The 25,816-nt window shown below is 48.7% G+C and overlaps 1 protein-coding gene across 1 annotated transcript in view; it reads left to right on the top strand.

The window, feature by feature from the left end:
- LOC119433187 (rho family-interacting cell polarization regulator 1) overlaps nucleotides 1-25,816 on the top strand; it is a 131,415-nt gene that overhangs the window by 12,605 nt on the left and 92,994 nt on the right. Inside the window, exon 2 of the mRNA XM_049658499.1 lies at nucleotides 23,072-23,177. The gene's annotated coding sequence lies outside the window, so the exon portion shown is untranslated. The remainder of the gene's footprint in view (nucleotides 1-23,071; nucleotides 23,178-25,816) is intronic.

The following is a 25,816-nucleotide window of genomic DNA, read 5'->3' as shown; positions in this document are numbered from 1 at the left end:
AATTAAGGACGGTGGTGCTGGAAGAGAAGGTCGCCGACATTGTGACAATAGAACACCTTGTTCTAAAAAAAATAAATAAATAAAGTGATTAGATAGCATTTCCTCCCGCACTTTTTGACTGTCTGGTGTCGACGCTGTTCCAGAAAGAAAGAAAAAGAAAAAAGTTCTAATTTGTGGGATTTGCACCGATAACTTGGTAGGTTCTCGGTGCAAAACCGCGACTGTGACGCAGGCGCTGTACCATTGCTCAGCAAACGCGTTGCAACCTCCTCCCCCACCCCCTCCATTAAAAGAAAAGTGCTAGAGGAAGCGGCATCACAAAATACGAAACCGTTTCTTTTGTTTTCAGCGAGAGGAATATAGGGAGAACCGAGGGGCTCCATTTTTGTGAGTCGCAATCATACGATGTGACGGATAATGAGGCCAGAGAAAGCATATAGGGAGAATAATTGTTCCGCTTAATTGAAATGTAAAAATAATAAGGTTAAAAGAAATGAAAATGTAGTATATACGAGGGTTGAATGGCCAGCTGCATGCTCCGATACCTGATAGTTTCCGTTTTAAATATTTTTTCTCTCTTCTGCCACCGTGTGGCAGTTTAGTTGGTAGTCCGCGTTTGTATATATAGGTGGCGAAATTCACAGCGCGTGCTGTACACCGTATATATTTTGTCCGGATTATATGACATCTTACAGATGTAGTTCTGTATATAGAACCATATATGGTATAGCTGCGTTTATATATTGCGGTGAATTTTTCAGTTGTGGTGCGTCAATTTATTTTATGGGTTATTTTATTCTTTTTATTTTTCTTTAAGGTTGCGCGTAAATATTTTCGTCAAGAATGAAAGGGCCGTAATAGAAAATGTGGTCCCGAATATTAATAAAACTTACGTACGTCTTTGAAATGTCACAAATTTCACTCAGGCCAGTTGACCGCAGAGCGGAATTTAAGTACATACGTTGAGTTTCCCGTGAGCTGAGCCTGCAAGCTTGTGTCGAGATTGTGTCGCCGAGAAGTCGCGCTCTCTCAGTGTCAGTATAAGGCAGCCTATACCGGGATTACGCAGCCTTTGTCGAGCTTCGTCAATCTGGAGGTAACACGGAATATTCAATATATACCTTCCTGGTACGAAGGAGACTGCGTATTCTGCAGACCGCGCCTCACCTCCCGCGGGCCTGCCTACGGGCGCGTACCAATTTTCGCGATTCGCGAGCGAGTGCTCCTCAAAATTGGGCTCGCGCGCGCGAAATTAAATTGGCCGAGCTGGCTCTCCATATAAACTCACCCTTCGAGCCAAGCAATTTATCTTACAAACTTATCTGAGTATATGCGCTTCGCTGTAGAAAAGGAAGAGAGAAATAGAGAATGTAAATGAGACGCAAAGGTTTCGCAGGAAGGAGCGCACCCAATTTACGGTATCGTCCTGCGCGCGTTTGTACGGGCGTTCGTCTCGCACAGCTCTAACTTAATTTTGCAGAGTCGAGTATTGGATTGAACGTAAGTAGCTGTACTGTCTGCGTGGCTCGTGCCTTGTGTGGGAAAGCTTTTTTTTTTTTTTTTTTTCTGTATTGCGTCTCATCCTTTTCCGTCTCTCCAGACGAAACGGGCAGTCTTTGTCGAAATTTAAGTTTCTTGGTCACCGTGCGCTTGGCCTCACCTGTCGAAGTTATGTCCCCACCGTTCTCTCGTTTTCTTTCTTTTTTTTTTATTGGCGTTTTTCCAGCGCGCCGCAACTCTCGACTCTTGCTCATATAGGAAAATGTTCTTTTCTTTTATATATGCTAGAAGTTTAACCAATCGATGTGATCTAACCAGTCGCATTTGGCGCCCTTTCGAGCACTAACAGTCGCACGAATACCGCGTTTTAACTTGCATGCTCGTATTCCTTGTGAGGTGTGCTCGCCTGTAGATGCGGCGGCCTCTGTATGATCCGGAAACAGCGTGGAATATTTCGTTGTGTCATCAGTAACTTCTCATCTACCTATATATTCACAAATTTTGTTTATGTCCGTTTGCCTTTCGTTTTTGCTATTTTTATATTGAACAACCCGGTTCTTGGCCAATCACCCAAAGTGGGTATATACCGTGTCACTAACATCTATAGGCTCTACATATACAGCCACCAGCAGCTGTAACCTATACGTTAGCTGTTCACAGGTGGCGCGAATATTTGCAAAATTATAGTATTTATACCCGCTGCGGTGGCTCAATTGCTCTGCTGCCGAGAATAAAGTGGCCGGTTCGATTCCCAGCTATGTCGGCAGCCTCACTCCGATGGAGCGTTGGTGTAGTTCTTTGGGTCCACGTTAGTGATACCTATAGGTGCTCAAAATTACTCACGAGCTCCCCCCATCATCGTCTCTCTTGGTCCCTGTGTTGCTTTGAACACGTTAAATTCAATCTCATCAATGAATCAATCAATCAATAATCTCGTGCTCTCGAAAAATTTATCCGGTCTGCAATGATTTCGCAAAACTTACTGCCACCCCTCAAGAAGAAGAAGAAAAAAGTCGGCGTCGCGTTTTTTTTTTTTTAATTTCTTTTTACGCTCAACACTAACCCTCTTTTTGCTTAGGGTACTGCGCCATCATCGTCATTAATGCTCACATATATATAATATCTTATCGGCTAGCTTTAAGAGAGTGCAGGCAATTTAGTTAATGGCGCTATGACGCTGCTGCAGCCTTCCTTCAATAGAAAGACAATTTATAATAAAAAAAGGAGAGGGCGTGTAATTAAGCATAGTGAAACTGCGTCACACGGCAGCAGAAGCTGTGTGCTTGACGTCAGTGATGACGTCGCAGACGGTGTTGTATCCGGCCGCGCCTACAGCGCAGGTTTACGCCGCAAATCGATGTTTAATTAATGGTATTGTGGCGGTCCGTGCGCGAAAGGAAACAGGGGTAACACCTGCACGAAAAGCTGACGGCGGCAGGGCAACGGGGATTTTCGATCGTCGGCATCACACACGCAAGAGACAGCGCTGACACATTGATTTTTTTTTTTTTTTTTTTTGCGACCAGCTACGCGAGCGATATCGGTATTTTGGCAGCGTAGAAATCGCTCGATTTGACGACTTTTCATCTGCGCCGAGCGGCGGCCCAGCATGCGTGAGCAAGTAGTATGCAAACTTTCCGAATTTATTGCTTGATTTGTGGGCCTAAATCAGAAATCTGCTCTAAAATGTCGTTTAATTCGACATGTTTTTCTTTTTTTTTTTCTTCTTCTTCTTTATGCGACAGCATTCATTCAAAGCGGTTCAGCAGTAGTAATATCAGAGTGTTTATGCATTTCACACGTATTTGAACAGGCATGGCTTGAAGTTAGGTTAGGAAGATTCACCTCAACATCCGTGCCCACATTCGTCTCCCGCCCGCAAAGCGGCGGCGGCGTTCGTTCGGTTTCAACCTGCTCCTTTCTCTCCGGCAGCCCAGACCGGCCGAGCGGCGCCTTTACAATTCACTGCACGTAACTAACCTCTAGGCGCTATATATCGCAACCATTCAGACGCCGTGCGTTCCTGCGGTCCATCTGTGCATTCCAATCCCCTCGAGAAGCTGTCGGAAACTCAATTCACTGCCAATAGGGCAGCTTCTCCATCTGGCGTGCCTCCTTGTATACGAAAAGACGTGACCGCTATGCCGGACGCTTCGTATCGCGCCATCTTCGCTGTTGCCCTCGCCGTTTAATCCGGATGTTTTTTTTCGTTCTTCACACGGAGTGCCGCGCGCGCGAAGTACCGTGCACTCTTCCTCCTTCTGTTCGCTCCGTTGTTATTCGCAACGTCGTGCATTCGGACCGAGGCGCGAGCGGTAATGGCGAGCCCATCTGTATGGATGGCGGCGTCTGTCGTGGTCCTTGTACGCTTCTTTTTGCAGCTTCGAAATTATGCAGGCTGTATATACACGTACTATCGGCCAGCTGGCTCGCGGTCGTACCATCTTTCACAACTCCCGATAAATGCGCATAGTAATAGTGGTGTCCACGCAGTCGAACACGGCCGAGCACATAGGACGCCAAAAGGGGTTGGGTGGTTTCGTTTCGTTGTTGTTGTTTTTTATTCCGCATCTATATTACGTTAGCGTATTGCAATTCATCGCGCTAGCGCTGTCATCAGCAGTTGCTCTGTGGACTCGCTATGGGACGGACGCTCGTTTAACCGCATCTTCCAGGATCCTCACGTCGATGCCGTGCAGTGTGCCGCGGCTATGAACGCTGTGGCTCATACGCTAGTCTATGACGATGGGGCGGACTTGGTGAAGCAAACGCTCTACTTGGCCATCGCGCCGGGCGAAAAAAAGGCGCCCGTACGGTGGCCTCGCTCTTTGACGAACATGCCGAAGACGCTCAATATAGTCAATTATGATAACATGTAAAATGACTGTAGCAATATTCGCAATAGAAGACCCACCATAGTCACAGCTTCGCTGGCTTCTTCTGTCTTCACAGTAGATGGAAGGGCTCTGAATTTTTTTTCTTACTTGTTCTTTCTCGCTGTTTTTTTTTTTTAATATTATTATGTGATGCTGCGCCAAACGCTGCTAGCGTACGCGTAGGTTTCTTTTGGCGCTGACTGTGCGGATTTACACCACTGATACCACCTCAAAATCAGAATTACTAATGGAAATATTGAGGGGCCCGCATTTCGTTAGAACATTAAACTGGAAGTAATTAAAGGAAAGCAGAGAAAATTATTTGCTGTTTTATTTGAAATGTAAGAATGATAAGGTAAAGGGAAATGAAAGCGGACCAAAAAGCCGCCTACGGGAGTCGAACCCACTACCGCCGCGCAAGGTGTTCTTTGGCCCACTTTCATTTCGCTTTACCGTGTCATTTCTGCATTTCGATTCAAACCAATAATTTTTCCTATACCTTTCCTTGGCCTCATATTGTTTCGAGTTGCATACTAAGGTACTTGCGGCTCAAGCTAGCTTACTAATTTAGAGAAATTTAAAAAAAATACTTCAAAATCTGTGACGTCACACCGACATCTACCGGTGCTGATTTTTCGGTGCGAAATGCAAGGAAGAGAAACTTGTTCATTTAATTGCCGCATTAGTAATCATACTTTTTTCCGCATAACGAATTCAAAGAAATTTTGTTTACGGATTCTTCGACAAAATGCTCTGCTGCACCACCGGTTTACATGGCCTGCTCGACTTCATTTCTCCCCGTTAAACGGTGCTATAGTCGCGCGTTGCCTGATCATTCTTCTCAACCAAATTTATACTTTGCATGTTAGTGTACACCGGTAGAATGCAACGAGTGTGCACTTTTCGAGGTTATCGGCTGTGTGTTGGTCATGACTTGGTAACGCCTGCCGTATAAGCGCTGCGACCCATTATTATCTTTCTGGACATTTCCGCGGAATACTAAACCTGCAGAATACTAAACGACCAAATATATGCGACGCGTTGTGAAGGCACTATATGCCAGAGTTGCGCATGCGTATTTCGGGCTGTGTCACGAGGCCTCCACATGGCTTCCCGGTTTGCATTACAACACCCTCTGTGGCACAAGGTTTCCGCAGCGCTCTCTGACGCGCATATGCGCTTCTCCTCCGCAGTTTGCGCGGTGATTCACGAGCGGTATACCTTCTTATTCCAGGAAAAGATGGCGAACGCGCGCTCTTGAAGAAAATACGCTGAGGGCCAGCGCATGTGGTGTGATGTGTGCCTGTGTGCCGTACGCATGTACTAGTACGTGCGCGACATTCGGCATGCTTCCACGGACTTCGTTTCACAACCGGTAACGCCAGTTCCCGCTCCAAGATTTCGCTTTCATTTTCTCTTTATTCATTCTTTTTGTCATTCGTGTCACCGCAATCGTGTGGCTGCGCGTTTTCTCGGCGCGTGCGAGTGTTGAAAACCGGCCACGCCTCTATTTTTCTGTATCTTTTTTTTTTTTTCTTCTTTGCCTTTGCATCCATCCTCCGTCAGTGGATCTTGCCACATGATCCCCGGCGAGCTGTTTGGCTCATCGCGTGCTCGTTTGCATGTATGGAAATCGACACCGGTTTCTCGGGAAGTGAGAGATGTGCGATGCTGTGGAGGCGTCCAAGGCCAGTGTAAACGCGTCACTGATAGGCGTTGTCCAGGGATACAGCAACGTGACAGATCTGTCTGTTGGTTCATTGACTAGCTGGTTGACTGACCGAGTGTAAACTGACTGACTGTCTGACTGCTTGATTGGTTGATTGATTCACTGATAAGTGTAGAATAATTGGCCGAATGGCTGACTTCCGATTGATTGGTGTTTTGATTGGCGATTGATTGATTATCTGGCAAAGTACATATTGGTTGGCGGACTGGCTGACCGATCGGTGGATGGAACGTCTCAAAGATGCTATTTAGGTAACGAGGGAAGCCGCAGATCACCTGGGCTCCCTTGACGTGCACCTAAATCTAAGTACATGTGCGTTTTCGCGCCGCTGTGACTCGAATGTCGAAACAAATGAACTGGATTGGTAACTGCCGAACTGGTCATATTGTTCTCGAAAGTGGTCCATTAAAGAGGTGTTTTATTTTGCAGAGGTGACTTCATACGAGGAATGTGGAAGGGAAGAAAGTAGAAAGGAACTATAGTAAGTGCGCTGCAAGGAGCAGGATCTACAGCCTGCGTCATAATAGCCCAGGTTACCTTATAAAATCAAATATCCGGCCATTATTTTCCTTGAATCTTGTTGGCATGTCCGTCGGCGCGTGTGGTGTTCATATTTCTGGTATAATGGCGTCACAGAAACCAAACGAGGATGGAACAATTTGGCGCTGTGAACATAAGGGGCGAAGAGCTTTGAACGTAATTTCTAGTTGGCGCTCGTGTCCACCGCCCTGTTGAGCACGACGTCGCGTGTTCGTTCCATGGCTTCGGCGGCTGCATGCCGATGGGGGCGGAATGCAAAAAAAAAAAAAAAACGCACGAGTATACCTTGCATTGGGTGCGTGCGCGTTAAGGAACCCGATGTGGTCAAAATTATTCCGGAGTCTATCACTATACTGCGTGCCTCGTAATCAGACCGTTAATTTGGTACGCCAAAGCGCGGAATTCAATTTTGTCCACTGTATATATACCTCATTTGCACCAAAAATGAGCCTATACTTTTTCAGTGCTTCAGCGCGCGGTGATCACACTCGCACAACCAAACTTGTCGCACGCCTTATAATCCGCAGGCGACGTGTTTGCACCTTTGCGCGTTTGCGTCCTGCCTTCTCGACATGGGCGCAGGGCGCTGGTTGTGGGTTACGCAAGCGGCGCGCGTGTCCCTAACGCGCGACCCGCGGAGGTGATGAATCACGCGTCCCATCCGAGCGACACAGCGGGGGTGCGCATACGCTATATAATGTATACACACACACGCGCGCGCATCTGTGTACGTGCTATACAACTGCGTATACGCATGCGCCCGAGAGAGACGCACGCACCGAGCCGCGCAGGTCCTTGCTGCTGCTGGTTGCACAGCGAGTGAGAAGATGAGCTGCGGTGGCGCTTGCATATTTAGGACGTCTGCCGCACTCGACGCCTGTGGGACGGTCGCGCGGGTGGCGTCGCGAAGCGCGGGCTGGGCTCGGAGAGTTGTTGACGGGGGCTTGTGTCGAGCCGCCTGCTTAATTCTTCCGCCGGTTGCCGACGTTCTTTCTTTTTTTCTGCCGCTTTCCTTAGATTCGTTTCACCACAGTGATTATTGCTAAGCTTCCGGTGCGCCTTGAATTGCGAGGGTTTCGACTCTGGCAACTTTGATCCCTCGAAGTGTACGTGTGGCATATGCGAGGGTGGCGAGGGACAGCCTGCGTTGTTTTTGTTTATTAAAGGATGTCGTCTTGGGACGACAGGCCACCGAAGGGCTGGATATCCTAATAATGAAAAATAAACTGCAATACCTGCGGTTTGACAAGTGTTCCACATCATGTTCAGCTGCATGGTAAATGTATGGCATGTCTAAACGTGTGTGAAAGTGGCTTGTTGGGCTAGTTGGTACATGGTTATACTAGGAGAATGACAACAAACTTGAAACAATGAAAAAGAAACATGCTGAACGCGTCTCAAGCTTCGCGTAATCATGGTCAACAAAACTATAATAAAGCATGTTTAAGTAAGCCAAAAGTGTCGGAGCTTTCTCTTTCTAGAACCCTTTCTTCCTTTGTTCATTTATGTATTTTTCGTACTGTCCATGATTTTCAATGTATGGTGCCGTCATCGACACCTAGAAGGCACTCCTCAGTTTCTGGGACCCGTCTCCATCGGGCGCGGCAAAAGTACGTGCGGAGTCGGCGTGACGTACGCACTGGAACGTGACGTCATTGTGCAATGACGGCTACGCCCCTCGGCCAAACAGCCGCGTCTATCGTTGCCCGGTGAACTCGTGCGGTGGGATGTATGTGGCGACGCGCTTGGTGTGTGGAGGAGAGGGGTTCGACCTCCTCGGTCACGCACCAAGGAAGGATGCATCATCTTCTTGGTGGTCTATGGCGTCACACATTCATTCCGTTTCACACCTAAGGGTTCCTGTTGCTATGCGGTCCTCTGGCGATGCGGAATGTACTTTTCTGCATTTCTAGTGTCGTTAATTTTTCTATTACCTGTCTCTTCAACACTGTGCATGGTGTCTCTTCGACATGGTGTTAGGTTTCCTGGTTTATCTCTGGCGTCCTGCCGTAAATAGAAACAAATGTGCAGGGCATTTTATATTTGCTCCTATTAGTCGCTGTGCAAACAGAAACACTTATTGGTCGAACTGAGCCGGAGATGCTGTCTAGCTGCCCTTGGCAATAATAGTCCTGTTACCTTAGGGCCGTGTTTTAAAACACTCCTCGCCTCAGGCCACTTCCTTGCGTCGTTGAAAGACCCAGTCCTCATTGTAGTCTCCGTAGAACGTCGATCTTCACTTTTCCTTAGGATCGTGCTCCACCGTTCCTTCTGATAGGTGCAGCCAGAAAGTGACTGAACGCCTTAGCACAGGTCTGGTAGCGAAACCAATCCTAAAAGTATATTCACTGTTAGATGCTTTGCTTCGGCGCGTTCTGACGTCACGACTGTTGTGGTACGACATCGTTCAGACGCCCGGATTGCGCGCGCTTTTGGTACCATCTGTAAAACGTTATCCAGAAGCAATGGAAACCGTCTAGACGTGTGGCATGGTTCGTGGCTTCGTTTATAGGTGGCTTCCACGAGGCGGTGCCTGAACTGTGGAAGGCCGCCACTTGCTGAGCCGACAGTGCTGAGCACAGTTTCCTGTACAAAAATTACTAAAGTCAGCTTTTGCGCTACGGGAGCTGTAGTTTAGTACATGATAGTTCAGCGGGCATAGTAATGATAGTTCGCAAATGGATTTGCCTAAACTGCGTCCTTCTGTCTTCAGATGGTTTTGTGGCTTTGCCAGTTGATCATTTTCGACAAATTGTTACGTTGTAAACGCAACAATTCGCAATGAATTACGCTTGTGTGCCGAGACTTATTGTCTTGCTGTATTTAGAAAACCGGGATAGCTCGCGTACAGCTTAATAAATAACGCCTCAAGAGCGTCCAAATCCATAAGCACGAAGATTAGACTAAGTTCATGTTAGCGCTACGTATACCCATCATTCCCATGGTATCCGAACGACCTCGATGCCCGAGGCATCTCTATAGTCATTCTATAATATGAAAATTTATGGTGCTCAGATCTGTACTGCCAGCTTTTTCGCGCTTCTCTTTCGAAGAACACGACCCGAGACTCTTGAACTTCCCCGAACCTTATTCTCGCGCAGTATTTCAAAGGGCAGGAAAATGTCTGTGGCGCAGGCCTTCTTCGGCGAGCTAGCCCGGCGCATATTTATACGCGCGTCGTTGTTCTTTACGAGCGTCGCCGACTTCTCGGTTGCTCCGGGGGTCTTCGGCTGTCGAGTCTTCGAGACTGCTCATCGTCGAGACATCGGCCCGCGGTGGTCCCGTGGCCTTCTTTTGTTCCGAGAGGCAACGCCGAAAGCGAGTCGAGTGACTGAGCGAAGCGGCGAGCTGCTTACACTTCGGTGCGCGCGCGCTTTTGAAGCGCGAGTGAACCTGACGTGGCCAAAAGAAAAGGGTATATATACAGTGTGAGCGAGTGGTCTATTTCGAGAAAGAGCAGAACGGACGCGAGACCAGATAGATCTTTAGCCGTCGTCTTCTTCTTCTTCTTACTTGCAGCGGCTTTCGGCCCCAAAGGACTCCGCCCATTGTTCGGTATTTCACGGACGCACGCGCGCGCGCGCTCTCTGCTCTAGAGTTGTGTGTGATGCTCATATATGTGCGTGGTTGTGTGCGAACTTACCTGTGTGTGTGTGTGTGTCTGTCCACGAGTGGCCCGTTTATGAGGAGCCGTGTGGCGGTCGAGGTCACCGAGCGGCTCGCGCCGTTCGCCCTCCTGATCGAGTTTCGGGGGCGGCGCGACGCCCGCGCTTCATCGCCGTCTTGTAGTCGTTTTTCCCTGCGTCGTTTTGCTTTCTTCGCCTCTGCTTCACCTTCTCGAGTCGGTGCCCGCCTCTTTTAAACGGTTGCTCTCAGCTGACGACCGGTCGCGTCAGTCGGAGCTGTGTGTGTACCGTAGTCGCGCGATTGCAAGCACCACACGTATACCGCGCCGTGCTGCGACTGCGAGTCGAAGTGTTCGTGCAAAATTTGATATCGATGGGTTGTGATCCGGGTTGTTAGGTTGTAGCCGCTTTCGAGTGGACCTCGGGGCCTTGCTTCGCAGTTTTTAACCGTCCGCAACACCTCTAGGGGAAACCGCCGCATTCTCCCGGCTTAATTGAGACATTTGGGGGGAGCCGATACAGAGGGTCATTGCCTGCCCGTTTGATTCATTAATTCGAAGCTGATAAACGCCGCACGATTCGAGGACGTATGGCTCAGGGTCAGCGTGTCAACGCCAGCATGTGCAACGTCTTTCGCGGCTCATGCTCATTTAAGTTGATAAGCGGAAGTAGTCTCTTTGGTCTGACGATGGTGTTGAAGCGATTACAGCTCCGTGTCATATATATGTCGTTGCAGGCAGATGGCTTTACACGGTTGCGAAACCGTGATGTTTGAATCAGACCAAGATAGGCCACTGCAGTGGAGTGCCCGACCAGCGAATTCGGGCACCGCAAACGGACAATTTGTCATTTTTCTGTAAAGTTGCGTTTGCTTCTGCGTTCGACACCAACGTTCGTCGTGCGTTCTGCGTCGAAGAAAACATTTATTCAACCTTAATTCCTATAGCTCTCGACCATTGCATATGACACAAAGCACCGCACATGTTAAGTGTATGTACAGGTTGTGAATCGGCCTGTCGGGTAAGTGATCGCGATTCCTTATTTTCGCGCCTTTAAGCTACAGGTTCTGATAAACGCATTTCACATCTGCCTTTCTGTTTCTCTTTCCTTTCCTTATTTCACAGTGTATGATTGTATAAAGTAGCCAGCTTTGGGCCAACTCCTTCGTCTTTCCACCTAACTAAACGTTTCTCTCATGTTCGAGCTGCTTAAGACCGCTTGAATACGGTACTTCGGAGTGGAGGCTGCGCTGAGAAGAACGCGAAACTGGCCCTAGACGGTGGTACACAATGAAGGTGAGCGGATGGGGGCCTTCGATTAATGCGGGCGGCGCGCGCCGTGCGCGCTCTTGCGAATGTGTGGTAACCCCGCGCTGCCCCGGCGAGGTCGAAGGACGGGTCGAGAGACAATCGACGACCGAACGCTTGACCTGCATGCCCACCTCTCTCTCTCCCCCCCCCTCTCCACTTATATGCCATGATCCGAAGAGCGCCAGCGAGAAAAGGAGCAGGCTAACCACCGAGGGCCGCCGTATAGTAACGCCGTCGCTGACGCCGACGAAGCTGATTGAAGGGGCTGGGCACGACGAACATGTCTTCTGCGTTTTTTTAGTCTGCGCGTGGCCGCGCTTTTCGTCTGCGACTCGTCTGCAACTGCCCTCGCTTTCGTCTGTTGTTAACCCCGTTTTCGTCTACAGCTGCCAACCTTTAACGTCTGCGCGTTATAAGCTCTAATGTCGCACTGCATGCACCGCTGTCGTCGCGCACTGCGTCGAAACAATGGGCTGTACTCGGGCGGTGTGGTGCGTCATACGGGAGATTCATTGCGAAGCCGCGAGACGATTATAGACCAAGGATTTGTTGGAGTTTCGGGTGACCTTTGCCGACGACACATTTTTTTTTTTTTTTTTTTTTTGTAAGCCTTACTTGCATGTTCGAATGGGCTTGCTTTGCATGTGTATTGAGCGGAACACCGCGGGATTGTTTCAGCGTGTTTAATGGAGCTTTTTACGAGTACGCAGCTTGACCTCATGCATTCACTAGCATCGCTGGTAAACGCCAGATCTTTTTCCAAAGCTGCGAACGTTGAAATTAAAGTGGCACATGTTTCAATTCGCAACTTGTATTCGAAGTACGAAAAGGAGACGGTTCTGATAGCGGGTGCCGCTGACGAAAACGATGAAGGCTGGCAAGGGCTGGTGATTTTTTTTTTTCTTTTGAAGCTCCATTTGGATTTATTTTGCTGAAAGCCAGTTGATCACTAGCGGTGGATATAATCGTCTTGTCTTATATACTAAATTTATATAAACGGATATACCGTATTTTCGCGCACATAACCCGCACCCTCAACTTCTAACTCCACGAAAAAGAAAAATAACCTTGCGTATAACCCGCACGCTTATCCAAAAAAAAAAAAAAAGCGGACTAGGAAGTTACAACTACGCGCAGTCATCATTTCGTTTTCTAAACAAATTTATTTAAAAACGACCGCCGCAACGTTGTCAGTGCTGTCATCCGATTCACTGCTGCCATCCGAGGCTTCATCGCCGCTCTCAAAGACGTAATCGCCTTCGGAACCATCTAAGCTGTTGCTTATGGCACATTTTTTGAAGCTTTTGTGCACCATCTCGGCCGGGATCGCCCCTCACGCATCTACGATCCACTGGAACAGCAGTTCAATACCTGGCCTTCGCACGCGTCCTGTCGGTGTGAGGGCGTAAAGACCGTCGGTCATCCACTGGCCAGACTATGGATGTATATCAGGCTATAACCTGTGTTGGCCTCTTATTGGCTTAGCACACGTCGATGTCGAAAGGCATGTGGACAATGCGGACTCTGCATGACAAGCCATGCGTTGCCGTGAAGCCGACCCCGACCCCCTCCCTTCGCGAATATTCGCAGATAACCCGCACCCCCACTTTTTAAACAACTTTTTTTTTTTTCAATTTTGAGTGCTGGTAATATGCGAGAAAATATGGTAAATGTCCAGGGCTTCACAGTTACGTTCCCGTATTTGGGTCACCTATTCGCATGAAATATTCTCGAAAGCTGCTGCTTGAGTCTTTCTTCTCAGGATTCAATGTAAGCATTCTTTTTCTACAATAAATAAATAAATAAATAAATAAATAAATAAATAAATAAATAAATAAATAAATAAGAAGCTATGGGCTCGAGAGGACGCTGTCGCAGTCCACGACGTCACGAAGAGTTGTTGCGGAAATGTTAAGGCTTTCTTCAATTCATCGTATCTGGCTTACCAGGCCTTCGCCCAGGGAAAGAGTGACCTTTAATAAATTCCAAAAGTTTAACTTACCAATCCAACACTGTACTCTTCGGCTGTCGTGACTGCTGCAGCGTGGTTAGGGTATGCCTCGATACCACATCTCTTGGTATCGAGGCAACCCTATCCGTGGTGGCCTCGACGGGCCCTCTGATGTGGCGCAAAGGGACAGCACCGTTCCGTTTGCATATATTACCGACCTCAAGTGTTACTTTCACAGGCCGAGTGGCCTTGCAAAGGCATGGCCGTACTTGTTCGCGCCGTATTCGGCCAGGCGTCTTCTTGATCAAACTTCTAATTGATCCGATCGCCACTATGCAATGTGTTTGATGACTTAAGTGATGCCCTATGCATGATTCCGCGTGCGCTTTGCGTCGTGAAGACTTGTTCTGAAATCTACTTTAGATTTACGTGGCAGCTCCGTTGAGCTACGTCATGTATATTTCGGGGCTTTTTTGATTATGGGCATCTCGAACTAGGTGCGATTTTCAAGATTTTTAAAAGATGGGTGGGCATGGAAATATCACTGCTTCCGAATTTGCCGCTTAGATGACTGCCCCCAAGGCAGCAATAAAAAAGTTAATCAATTAATTTTTGTTGATTGGTATCCTGAAGCTCACGTTATGAGCGGCAAAGTATGTTCGCCTCGCCGAGGAACTCGTCTGCAAAAACGCCACGTTCACTGCGCTCGTAACTTTTTTTAATATAAGTAAGCGGTGTTGTCGTGGCTCTGCCGTTGTGCAGAGATTGGCCTTGTGTGCGTAGATACTCTTTAGCGGGTAGTTACCGCACTGCTCGGCGTGACGCCGAATAACGCGCCCCCTCGCTAATAATAAGGGCACGAAGTAGGTTGGTCACGACCCTCTTAGCCATGGAGGGCTCGCCACGGAAAACGACCGGCCGGCCGCTTCGCGCTTGCCTTTGGCTCCGCGAGCGAGCTCTTCGCCGTCGTTTGTCTCGATTGCGCGTCTCGTGTGTCGCTGCCTATCGAGAAGTTGCTGCACTCTCGTAGAATTTGTCTTGCTCTATAGGTATAGTCAAACAAGGCTAGTCTCCGTGTGTAAATTACTGCTTGCAGTCGTCCCTTTCGTATCATCTACACGCGCTGTCAATCGTCGAAAAGTCCATCGTGTCACACGTGTGTTCTGCTGCTATACTACTATACTCTCGATATCCCCATGACACAGTGACATTCGGTTTCATCAAACCTGTTTATGGTGCATCGCTTTCTGAAACTTATTTTCGCTGCATCTGTCGCAACGCAGGACGCGCCATCTGCCGCGAGATCGGCCACGACATCGACCGCAGCATTGGCAACGATATCGGCTACGACATCGGCTCGAGCGCCGACATTTCACGTTGACTTAAAAAAAAAAAAGAGGTCTTTGAATTCGCGTGCATTTTTTTTTTTTTTTTTTTGACGAGAACGTATGACGAGGGAGTGCTTTAATTGTATAGATTCCGTTGTGGACGTCTTCCATGTCTTGCAGAATGCGCCGGCTCTCGTCTGTACATCGAAGCTCAGCAGATTGATATAGTCGCATTAAAAGACCACCTGGTAACGACGAGTGTTGATGGCTCCATTTTGGACGCAGAATATAAGCAGTTACTGCAGTGCTCGCGGTGAAAGGCATTGACTCCCTCGCCCCTCCCTCGTCCTTAGCACACACCATATAATTTGCCGTTTCGTATAGGAAGATGGAATATTGGTCGGGCTCTGCGGCGTAACTGCATCCCCCTATATGCTAGCATCTTTTGTCGCATTCTCCATTTATTGTTGCGTTCTTTCATTACTAATATTGTATATCTATACGACGGACGGGGTGAGGAAGACGCGAGAACTGCGAATTGCCATTGAACGTTGTTTTTCACTGAACCTTGTTGATGTTGAGTCGCTTTCAACTGAACCTTGCGATGTTGCTCGTGCGCGTGTTGTTGTCGATGATGATGATCCTCTATTCTGGCGCGTTGTGCTGTTGTTACCCATCAAACATGTGGCTCGTATATTCACTTGTATTGCGCCGCGTACTACACTCCTTCCTCTTCTCCTGCAGCCAACGCCTATATAGCTACGGCCAGTACGATGTAATCGTTGACTGGGGTTCTCGCAGATCGAACATCGCGCGGCATGATGCCGTTTAGGACTCGTTGTATCGTCGCTCTCATCTCCGAAGAAACCCGTAACACCAGGGCTGGCTGTCGCCTGACGGGGAGGGGGGCAGCCTCAGTTACGAAGGGTTTTCTCCGCAGCGTTCGTGTGAATACAGATGAGCGCCGTCGGGATATTATATATTTATAACCAAAGATGCGGCATCAAACAGGAGAGCACCAGTTGACAGGAGCGTAATCGTGGGATCAGCGAACGAGTGGCGGCGGCTACTGCGGTATGATCGATACGTGTGCGATTCCATTTCGACCGTGAGGCGAGCGCCCTCTTCACTGGCTGCTTCTTTTTTTTTTTTTTTTTTTTCGCGATGGTGCGCCAGACCGCAGCTGACGTCACGACGCCGTGACTCGCATGTCGGCTGCACTGCGGACCGTTCTGCTGCCGCGGCTCCTTGGTCGAAAGAGCACGGTGCCTATTTTACTTTTGCGTTTTTGTTGATCACGTCCCCCCCCTCCCCTTATTTAATGCCGTTTCTGCAAACCGCAGACTGCACTTTGCTTATGACACTCTTGGTAGCATGGTAGTCCAATAACGCTAGTTGGGAAAATAAGATTCGAGGTTCAGTCATCACTTGTGATTAGGATTTGGGAATTGGTGTAGATATATGGGTCCTGTGTGAGCGCAATACAAATTAGTTACGACTCGAAATTGTCGGCGGGTCAACATTCTCAAAGCCTCCGCACGGGCGCTGGTTAATCAATGAATTAATGTATGAATGAGTCACTTGGTCTGTCGTCCAATTCATCAATCAATCAGTCAATTTGAACGTGACTTCCTTTCATTCCTTCTTTTCTGGACCTGCGCGCTTAATTCGCTTCGTCGATTGCGCTTAGTCAAACTCTTCTCGTCTCTTGTTTGCAGCAGAGCTTCGCTCGTGTTCGGTTCTCGATATTGCCAGCTCGGCGGTCGTCACCGCGTCAACCCGCAGAAAGAATTCGCTTGTCAGCGGCGGCCGTGCATTGCCGCCGCAGCCGGTGCAGTAGCTCTCCGTAACTGCACTCGAGCAGTGCTCTCGGTGCAGTCAGTGCAGCCGCACGCAGAAGAATGCGTAATAAAACGCGTCCGCTCGCCCGCGTTACGCAAAAGTGAGACGTCGTCGATTCTTATAGGGCTGCCCCTTGTGGAAAGGAAGGCGCGAACCGCCTCGAAGCACAGCACGCCGTTCTGACAGCGTCAGTGTTGTGAACGGCGGAGTAAGCTTTTCTTGAGCAGGGGGGGGGGGGGGGGGGGGTCTTCGAACGGTTTCTGAATCACTGCTGTGTGGGCATCCCCGCGGTGAGTCATCCGCCCTCGCTTCTCTGTTTCGTCTTGTCTCCGAGAAGACGCCCGCCTTGCGCGCGGTCTCATCCCTATAGTCGCAACCAGCCTACTCGTTTCAATTCTTGTTCCAGCCTTTGGCGACGCTTTCAAGTGTGCTCTGTATCAAAGAGGAACGGTTGCCGTCTGTTCCCTTCCTAATCGAACACGCCTCGAGCGCCTTTTTGCTTGTCCTGTCGAGTGGTGCTTAAAATGTTTCGTTCGGGTGACTTGAGAGTGCGAGCCTAATCTGTTTTCCTTCCCAAGTATTCAGTGTGCGCTCCTTAATTGCGCGATCAGCCGCAAGGGATGGGCATTCGTTGTTTAGATTACGTCTAACGACGACTGTGCTTGCATGGTTTTGTCTTCTGCATCATCATTAACAACAACGACAAACGAACCCCAAGTCGGCTGTAGGATGACACAGACCCCATCCGGAAATTCGCACTCCTTCCTGGGTAATTGTTTCGAATGAAATTGAAACGAACGTGTCACATTCGTTTCACCGTTACAATAACATGGCGTTGTGATTAAACGCGATACATGCACATCGCACACGTGTTCGCGAGTGCGAGATACATCTAGAGTCGTGCAAACGCCTCACTTTGGTTGTCTTCAGTATTGTTCTATACCGACAAGACGATCTTAAGAGCCTCGCAGCAAGAGCGGAGGTGAGATCTGCGCCTCGAGGACATGTACGCCCTGCCCTGCAAGAAACAAATGCCACGTTACACGACGGGGGGGGACTGCAGAAACGCCGGCCCCCGTTAAACGTGTCCTTCTTTCGTCCTCTGCATTGTCTCGCTGCTTGTTGACCGTAACGCGGAAACACCAACCACCCCTATGCACGCGTTGCGGTATATTATTCCGAAACCGCGGCCCGTTTGTCGCCTTTTTAACGCCTCGCGGCGCCAAGACTTGCCGTGGCGCGTTCGCTTTTTTTCCTATTCACACAGACACCCCCTAACCGTTGTGTATTCTTTAGCCGTGGACAACCTCTGCTCTCCCCTATGCCATCCCTGTCGTAGCGTACGTAACTGTGCCCTCCTGCGAATAACGAGTCGTGCGGTACGCGGAAGAGGCGGTCGTGCGGGTCCCCCTGTAATTCCCACGGCTTTTCACTTTCATTCATTCATCCATTCTCTTTCTTTATCCTACTCCTTCCATTTCTTTCTCTGTTTCCTCGCACGGCGTTACAGCGACGCCGTGAAAGGCTAAAGACAAGAGAGACCGTGGCCTGTGTGCCGCACCGCTCGAGTCCGACACGCACGCCGCTCGGTACCATCTCTGCGCCGTCAAGCGTGTCGTTTCGAGGAAACTGCGACGTCGAAGAGGTCGCCGATTGGAAACACTCTCGAGGTGTGAGCGGCTGGAAAGAATAAAAAAAAAAAAAGTGTACGTATGCGGCCTACGTACGGCACGCTTGGCAGAAAACAAAAGGGCGAGAGTGGAGGGAAGGGTGGTGGGTGAAAAGGTGGTTTCTGTTGCCTGGCCTCTTGTCTGCCTGTCGAGGAATGCGCGGACTCCCCATTACCCTTAGTAGGTCGATGTTACATCCGCATTTTAATAAATCGTCATCATCTGCTGTTTGTTTCAAAGTGGGTCTCTTAATTTGCTGAAGTGTTCGTTTCTTTTGTTATCTTCTATTCCTTCCCGTACTTTTCCGTACGAAATTTTCTTTTTCCCCCGTAGGCAGCAGTTACGACGTCTTCTAATACCATGCGATTCTTGGTCAGCCTCCGTAGTTGGTATACGCCCCGGGCGTTTCCAGCTCTAGCTCACGTTGTTGACGGCCCATTTTCGAGACGTATTTATCGTAACGTCCTCACCTCATCCGCTGTCGCAGCAGAGGGTGACGAAGGTAGTAATGTTACAATTCATACTTTTCCGTACTGGTTCACCTCCATGCATTTCTACTCTTTCGTTGCTTTCTTTCTCTCCTGGAGAGAAATGAACTAAAATTAAATCTAGCTTGACGAGCGTATGCGCGGGTATACACCCTCCCGCTTCGTACAGCGTTGTCTCGCTTAATTACCTTGCTGTGTTGAGGGGAGGGGGGGGGGGGGGGGGCTTTTTCTGCTTCTTGCGATGCCGAGGACCGTGTAACGGGAGGTCGGCATGTGTGATAGGTGTGAAACATGAATGGAAGTTTTGTTCGACATTATGAATTGGGGCGGTTCGTGCAAAGCTTGCTAATAACCGGTAGTCCGTTATAGAGAGATTAGCAGAATGTGGGATCAAAGAGAGAAGTTAACGGATGGAGATAATTAGCTGGACTTATAATCAGGTTAATTCGCTGGCTTGTGGTGGCATCGGTTGGCTCAGGACAGGAATACATGGTCTAGTTGAAGGCATTGCATGGTGTATTTGTCCTGCGTGGTGGCCTATTAGGGCAATATTGTGGCGATGTGTGGTGCCGAAGATAGTGTTGAGCTTTGGCGGCGCTTACAGGCGATTTTTAGAGCCGTCGGTTGTCGCCATATCGTGAGATATAAATAGACAGGCAGGGGGTGTGTAAACAAACGGGGCGCTATGACTAAGTGTGTACTGTTTCGGCTCGGTCAGTTCAGAACATTTCTTTATTTTTGCGATTCCGACGGTATACATTAGTATTTTGGTGTATACGTTGTTTTTATTCACTACTGACGGTAACATTGACCTAACTAAAATTTACGTGAGCAGTTTAAGGGCAAGTGCAGGGCCAGGCGTCGTGTTATACCTGTCGTGACTGGACGCTCGGTTGTCGGAATCGATTCATCACTGAGCACTCTCTTGATCGATGTTCAGCTACTTGATGAATGCTTGGAATTATTCATTGACGTGCTACAGGCCTCGCAACGTGGTCTGCTCGCTGAAGTGGGCAGCAGACGTTGTCTTCTGGTGCTTCTGACGGCGACAGCGACTCCGTGGGAGAAGGCTCCCGATTGGCTGACGTTAGCCGCAGCCTCCAGAGCGCTGCACCGTTTTAAAGTACAACAACGAGCGAGGCGGCCACTCCCACCCTTACCCACCGTCCGCCTCACTTTCCCTCGGTTCTTTAAGCCGCTTCCTCGGCGAATGAATGAACTTCGTTTCGAATGCCAGCAGAGACAAAAAGGCGTAGCAGCAGCGTCGTGCTCTTGTGGGGCTTTCTCCGCCAGCTCGTCGCCGCTTGCCGCCTTTTGTTCGAGGTCCACTGCACCTGCTTCAGCTGGAGGACAGCGGCTCACACTCGTGCGAGCCTTTGCAACCAGTGGAGAGTGCGGGGTGGAGTTATCTCCGCAAAACTGGGACAGCGGTATCGTCATCGGCAGCACGGTTTCTTTCTTGTCGTCTGCTGCTGGCCAACGCCGCAGGCTTTCTGCATCTTCTCAACTAGCTTTCTTTCTACGGATTTTTTTTTCTTATATCCTCTCGTTTTCTTTTCCTTTAAAGAAGTGACCCGTGCTGACCTGCATACTGCGTTCTTCTGCGTCTTGCCCGTAGACGGATCCAGTCATAGAAAGTGATATCGTCATCGTCAGCACCGTTTTTTATTCTATTTATTTTATTTTTGTCGTCCGCTGCACCTGTTGCACGCTTTTCTTAAAAATATTTTTCTTTCTCTCTCCCTTTAGAACTGTTATGGACTGGGCACTCTGTGTCCGCTGTGCAGATGGAGCGAGCGTAAGGACTCCGTCGTTTTCTTTACCGACAAAGCAGACGTGGCGACCAGAAGCTCGCGGCTGAAGAATGAAAATGAGAAGAAAAAAAAAATATCGAAACGCGTGCTAGAATAACCGCTTCATTGTTGTACAGCTCGTTTGTTTAGCCGCCGCGCCGCCTTTTCCCGCCTCGTCTCTTCCTTCTTCGAGTAGCTTTCCAACTGGTTCGTGCCTGTGTGTTTATAAACGACCGAAAGAGCAGACGCGCCCGTCTTGTGACTCCTTTTTATTTTCTTATTTTCTCTCTCTCACCGTCGCACAGCCTCTCGTCAGATTGCGTGGTTATAAGCGACCACATGGAAACGCGTTTCCACAATTATTGTACATTTTAAAGTAGTTCTTCCTTAATCTGTGCTTTTCCCCTGCCATTTTACTCTCCCCCTCCTTCCTCCGCGGCTGACCGTTGTTCAGGTGTCAGCAGACTGCGCTAAACAGTTGCTGCGGTCAATAGCAATGTCTCCTTCCCTTCTTTCTCCTATATTTAGCTAGGTGTTTAATATAAACACCCACTTACTACCACAATAAGCACGCGTCTTTTAGAATTGTGTACCTTAATGCAGTGTGCCCTGCAGCATCTTATTGTCTTGTCCAAACGCACGTCTACCCCCTCATTTTTAAACAAGTTCAAGCTTCCTTGGCTTCGTTGTCTGTTGGCTTCATATGATTGTGACTAACAAAAATCGGGATCCTCGGTTCCCCTTCTTCTCGCTCAAGCGCTAATGTGTCTTTTAACAGTCTATAACGGTGTCATATTGCGCATTTAGTGGCTATTCTTGTAAGCAAGCATTCTTATCAGTCATCGTCTCGGCCTCTTCGGTCGTGGCCACCGCGTGGCCCTTGCACCTTATATCTTTAGCCATCTATTAATTGTATTCGTCGGGCCGTCCAATCTCGTGCGCCACTAGGTACGCATGCCTAGTGGCGCCATCTCTTATTAGAGATATCTAAATTATGGGAGGCAAGTCGATTAGATCCCAGCAAAAGCCAAGCCAACTTTTTTTTTTTTGTATAACGCAAGCCCGCTTGTGCCCCCTAATTTAAGAGTCTCTATTTTATCTGTTTTCCTTAGTTCACCCAAAACGTGGCCCACGTCTCTTTCATCCTTTCCCTGTTCTGCTGTATATATATTTTGCTTCTTCTCTGCGGTACACTTTCCCTCTCGCTTCTTTCGGGCCGCCGTCGCTCATTTTAGATCACCGACCGCGGCCCGTGACGTCACTCCTGTCAGGCTCGTTGGGCGCCGACAGAGTGGGTTTCCAAGTCGGTGTGGCCCAGCCGGGTGGCGTGTCTTTTTCTTTCTTCCGGTGGCTGTCCGCGGCTGTTGACTTGCCCCCGCTGGGATTGTCGCGTATGCGGTTAAGGGCAGCTGTGAAGAGTAGTTTGACTAGGATTTAGTAGCATCTGTGGCTGGCATCGTCGATCGTAATTTGATTCGAAAGAACTCGTTCCCGGGCTAGGTGCTACGTTTTATTAGGGAAGTCAGTGTTCCAGGCCGAATAGACAAAAGGCACATACGACGTGCGCAGGACAGGCGTATGTGTGCGTCTATGTGTTTTTGTGTTCCTTACCATTCGAGCTGGAACACTGTTTGTTCGAGGACATCATCGTATTTCCTTCATGGGCAGAACAAGCCTCCAGGAGAAAAATGCGGTTGCCTCCCGACCAAGAATTTATTTTATTTACAAATACTGCTGTCTCAGTTTCTGAGACATAGCAGGAGTGAGTACAGAATTATGAAAAAAAAATACAATTAAAACATACATTCAACAAAATTCAACAGAATACAAGACCTTAAATACATGATTACGCAATTCTTTTTCAAAATGCTCACTACCGAGTCTGCGCAGAGACCGTAATGTCACCGCCGAAACGCATGACGCGTGTACTACGTACTGCTGCCGGGCTTCTCTCCCTAGCCTGCGACTTGTGAGGCGATGTCATCGTGATTGGTGCCATTGTCGTCGTAATTATGCTCTCATCGCCGTCATTTCTTCGTCGTCGTTGTCATCATTTAGTCGTCGTGTCGTATCCCGCCGTAATCTTCGCCACTTATTGTCTGCGTTATCGTCGTGCCATCGTCACGCGTTCGTTGTCGTCACCGTTATTGTCATTGTTATAGTGATATGACTACTACAGCTGTATAATGTGGCTTTCGGTCCTTTGCTTTTCAGTTGTTAATCTCTGACATTTCTTTAAGTTCCATCAATTTGTGTTTCATATTTTCACGGCGCCAAGTCCAACTGTGCGGTCTGTATACTTGCACACATGCCTCCTCGTCGTCGTCGTTGTTGATAATGATGATTAAAACAGCTGGCATTATAAATCCGCAAAAATTTTCACTGAGACAAACATTCCGTTCTATCCTTCCTCGACAGATGCGGTGACGTCCGAAGCCACCGTGCGCGTGTGTGCGCGTTCCCGGAGTTCCGTAGTGCCGCGGAGCTCAAGTCGACAGCCCCTCGAGGGATGAACACGGAACTGGTGAGTCTGTCCGGATATTTCATTTATTTCAATACACCCTGCAGCGAAGAAGCATTGTAGCAGGGGGAGCAATGGAATAAACACAACTAGAAGCGCCAAGTAAGGTAACAAAGTCAACAGCAGTTCGTAGATTAAGGCAGTGTATACAAGAATGGTACAGTTCACAAATCATCGATTGCCTTGGAAGATTCGGCAGTATTGGTTGTCGCGACGGGCAGTTCTCGTCAATTCGTGCGAATGTACGTTGAGTTGTTTTGCCTCAGCTTAGCGCAGAGACAGCGTCGCAATAAATTATCTCTGTTGAGCCGCTACCTTTCCTTTGACTTTCTCTTGCGAGTTTTGCACAGTGGTTGCAATGTATGACGAAAATAAGTGCTACGGTCGCTCAATGTGTAATAGACGGGAAATGTTGCGGCGACCATATCGTTATATACGCGGTATTGTCGATGTCTCTCGACGTTCTGCGGTTCGGCCGCGTTTCCCAAACGCTCGTGTGAAGAGCGATGCGGTGTGCACGTCCAGTTCGATTATCTTATTCGGAGCACGGCTAATTAGCGTCAATTCCGAGCACTGCGCACGCCTTTCCTCGTTGATCGCCAATTCCGTGGCAGCGTCTTGCTTATCGCTATAGCTGCCACTCAAGCCGCGTAACCGCTGGCGTCAGCAGTATACACGAAGCCCGGTGGTTTCCTCTCTGGGCCATAATGGCCCGTTACAACCCTTCCGCCTAATCCATCCGCGTGTTGCGCCTTTTTTTAGCCAAGCCCCAAACCCTTTTCGTCCGAAAGCTCGGGGGCTTTGTGTCGTTTTTGTTTCATTCCCGTTTATGTAAGTAATTCGTCGTTTTCTTGGGGAGATATTTTTTCCTGCAGTGGTTGTCTATACCTGTGGCAATCCCATTAGGCCTAATGGGATCAGGGCCGGCCGGATTCCTCCCCTCCACTCATCCTTCCATTTCCCTCGCCCCTTCCTTTGGTTGATGCGCCGCTGAAGTGCGCGCTTTTTTACGCCTGTACCATCGCACGTGCACACCTGCCTGCCTCGTCTCCTGCCACCCGGCTTTGTTTGTGCGAGAGCGCGCGATACATTCGGGTCATAGCTTCCTTCCGCCGCGGCAACTACTTCTGGCATCGCCCCCGAACGAGCGGTAGTACTGGACGACGTGTCGGTGAAGCACGACATAACCATGCGTGTATATGATTACGTATACATATACAGCATGCGTGCGTCAGACCAGCTAACCGAGTGCCACATTATACAGCTGTAGCAGCCATATCACTGTAACAATGACCATAACGGTGACACGCATGCACATCTGCTTCGCATTTTATTCTACACTCTTAAGAATAAGCTTAGTAAATAGCTAGTAAATGCACGCGTTTACTAGATTAATATGTATTTTACTACCTTCTGACGAGTTCTGTACTAGCCAGCGGCTAGTAAAGCTAGTACGGGGGGCTGCCTTTACTATAGCCAGAAAGGCTTCTTAGTAGTTTTTACTAAGTAACTACTAAGTCACTACTACCTCGTCTGGCCTTGACCTATTATGCTGTGATTGTGCCAGTCTTATGTGAAATTGAGATAAACTGTAGTGTTGTTCATTATGTTGGACTAACAGTTACGTGCGACGTCGTAGCACACACGTTAGACATTTGTGCACAAAGCTTTGATTATTTAACCAAATACATAGGTGCTCACCGGTGCAACATGTGCTCCCTCAAACTAGGCCTATAAATACAGAAGTTGCTCTTTGAGTAAGTGTTATATGAGAGAGAGAGAGAGAGAGTAAGCGTAGCACCTTGATCGTTCTGTATGTGTGTCCCTGCTTGTCGTTGCTTGTTGGAGATATATAGTGCACCCGGAGTCAGTGTGCCTTAATGTCCCTGGTAAACATTACGTGTATGTATATACCATCAATCAATGCCCTAATATATAGCGATGGATGTAGAGGGATGGATGGATGGTATTCGTGTACTGTGATTGTGGGTCACATTGAAGAACACGCAGTCAATCCAAAGCCACAGTTGAGCACGCCGATTACAAATTTATGAGGAAGTTATATTGCATATAGTTAAGTCATTGGTCTCAGCAATGCACGCGCACAGCTTCTCTTTGGGCTGCTTGGATTATGTTTGTTTTGCTTCAATACGCGACAGACTGCATACTTGTTCGTCCGTCGCGCCCTCTTGTGCTTATCGGAGGGGAGTGCGCGTGATGGTCGACCGCATATTCACGGCCCCGCGATATGACGGCGTTGGTCACGCGGCGTCATCACGGCAGCGTGTCGAACGAAAAAAAAAAAAAAAGTGGTGACCATAGAATTGCAAGCCCTAATTGAGCTTAATTCATCGGTGACGGCGTATGTAACATAGCTATATACGCTGCACGTGACGTCATGGACGCGGCCTGTCACCGTGTTGGTCCTCCAAAATGGTGGCTAGCTATAGATGACGTCAGTGTATCATGTTCACTGCCATCAGCTTCAATGTAACCTTTAAAAGGCACCCGGTGCTGGGTGGAATCGAACCGGCGTCATATGTATTCCGTCAGTTTTGTCTGAGCAAATGTTCACACGTGCGCCACGCGCGGATTTCGCGGCGGCACCGCTAGATGGCGCAGCGAGTCGAGAGAGAAGCCCG

Source organism: Dermacentor silvarum, chromosome 11 (genome assembly GCF_013339745.2).
Source record: "Dermacentor silvarum isolate Dsil-2018 chromosome 11, BIME_Dsil_1.4, whole genome shotgun sequence".
Lineage (NCBI taxonomy): Eukaryota > Metazoa > Arthropoda > Arachnida > Ixodida > Ixodidae > Dermacentor > Dermacentor silvarum.
Note: the sequence above shows the minus strand (reverse complement) of the source record. Positions and strands in the feature narration are given on the sequence as shown.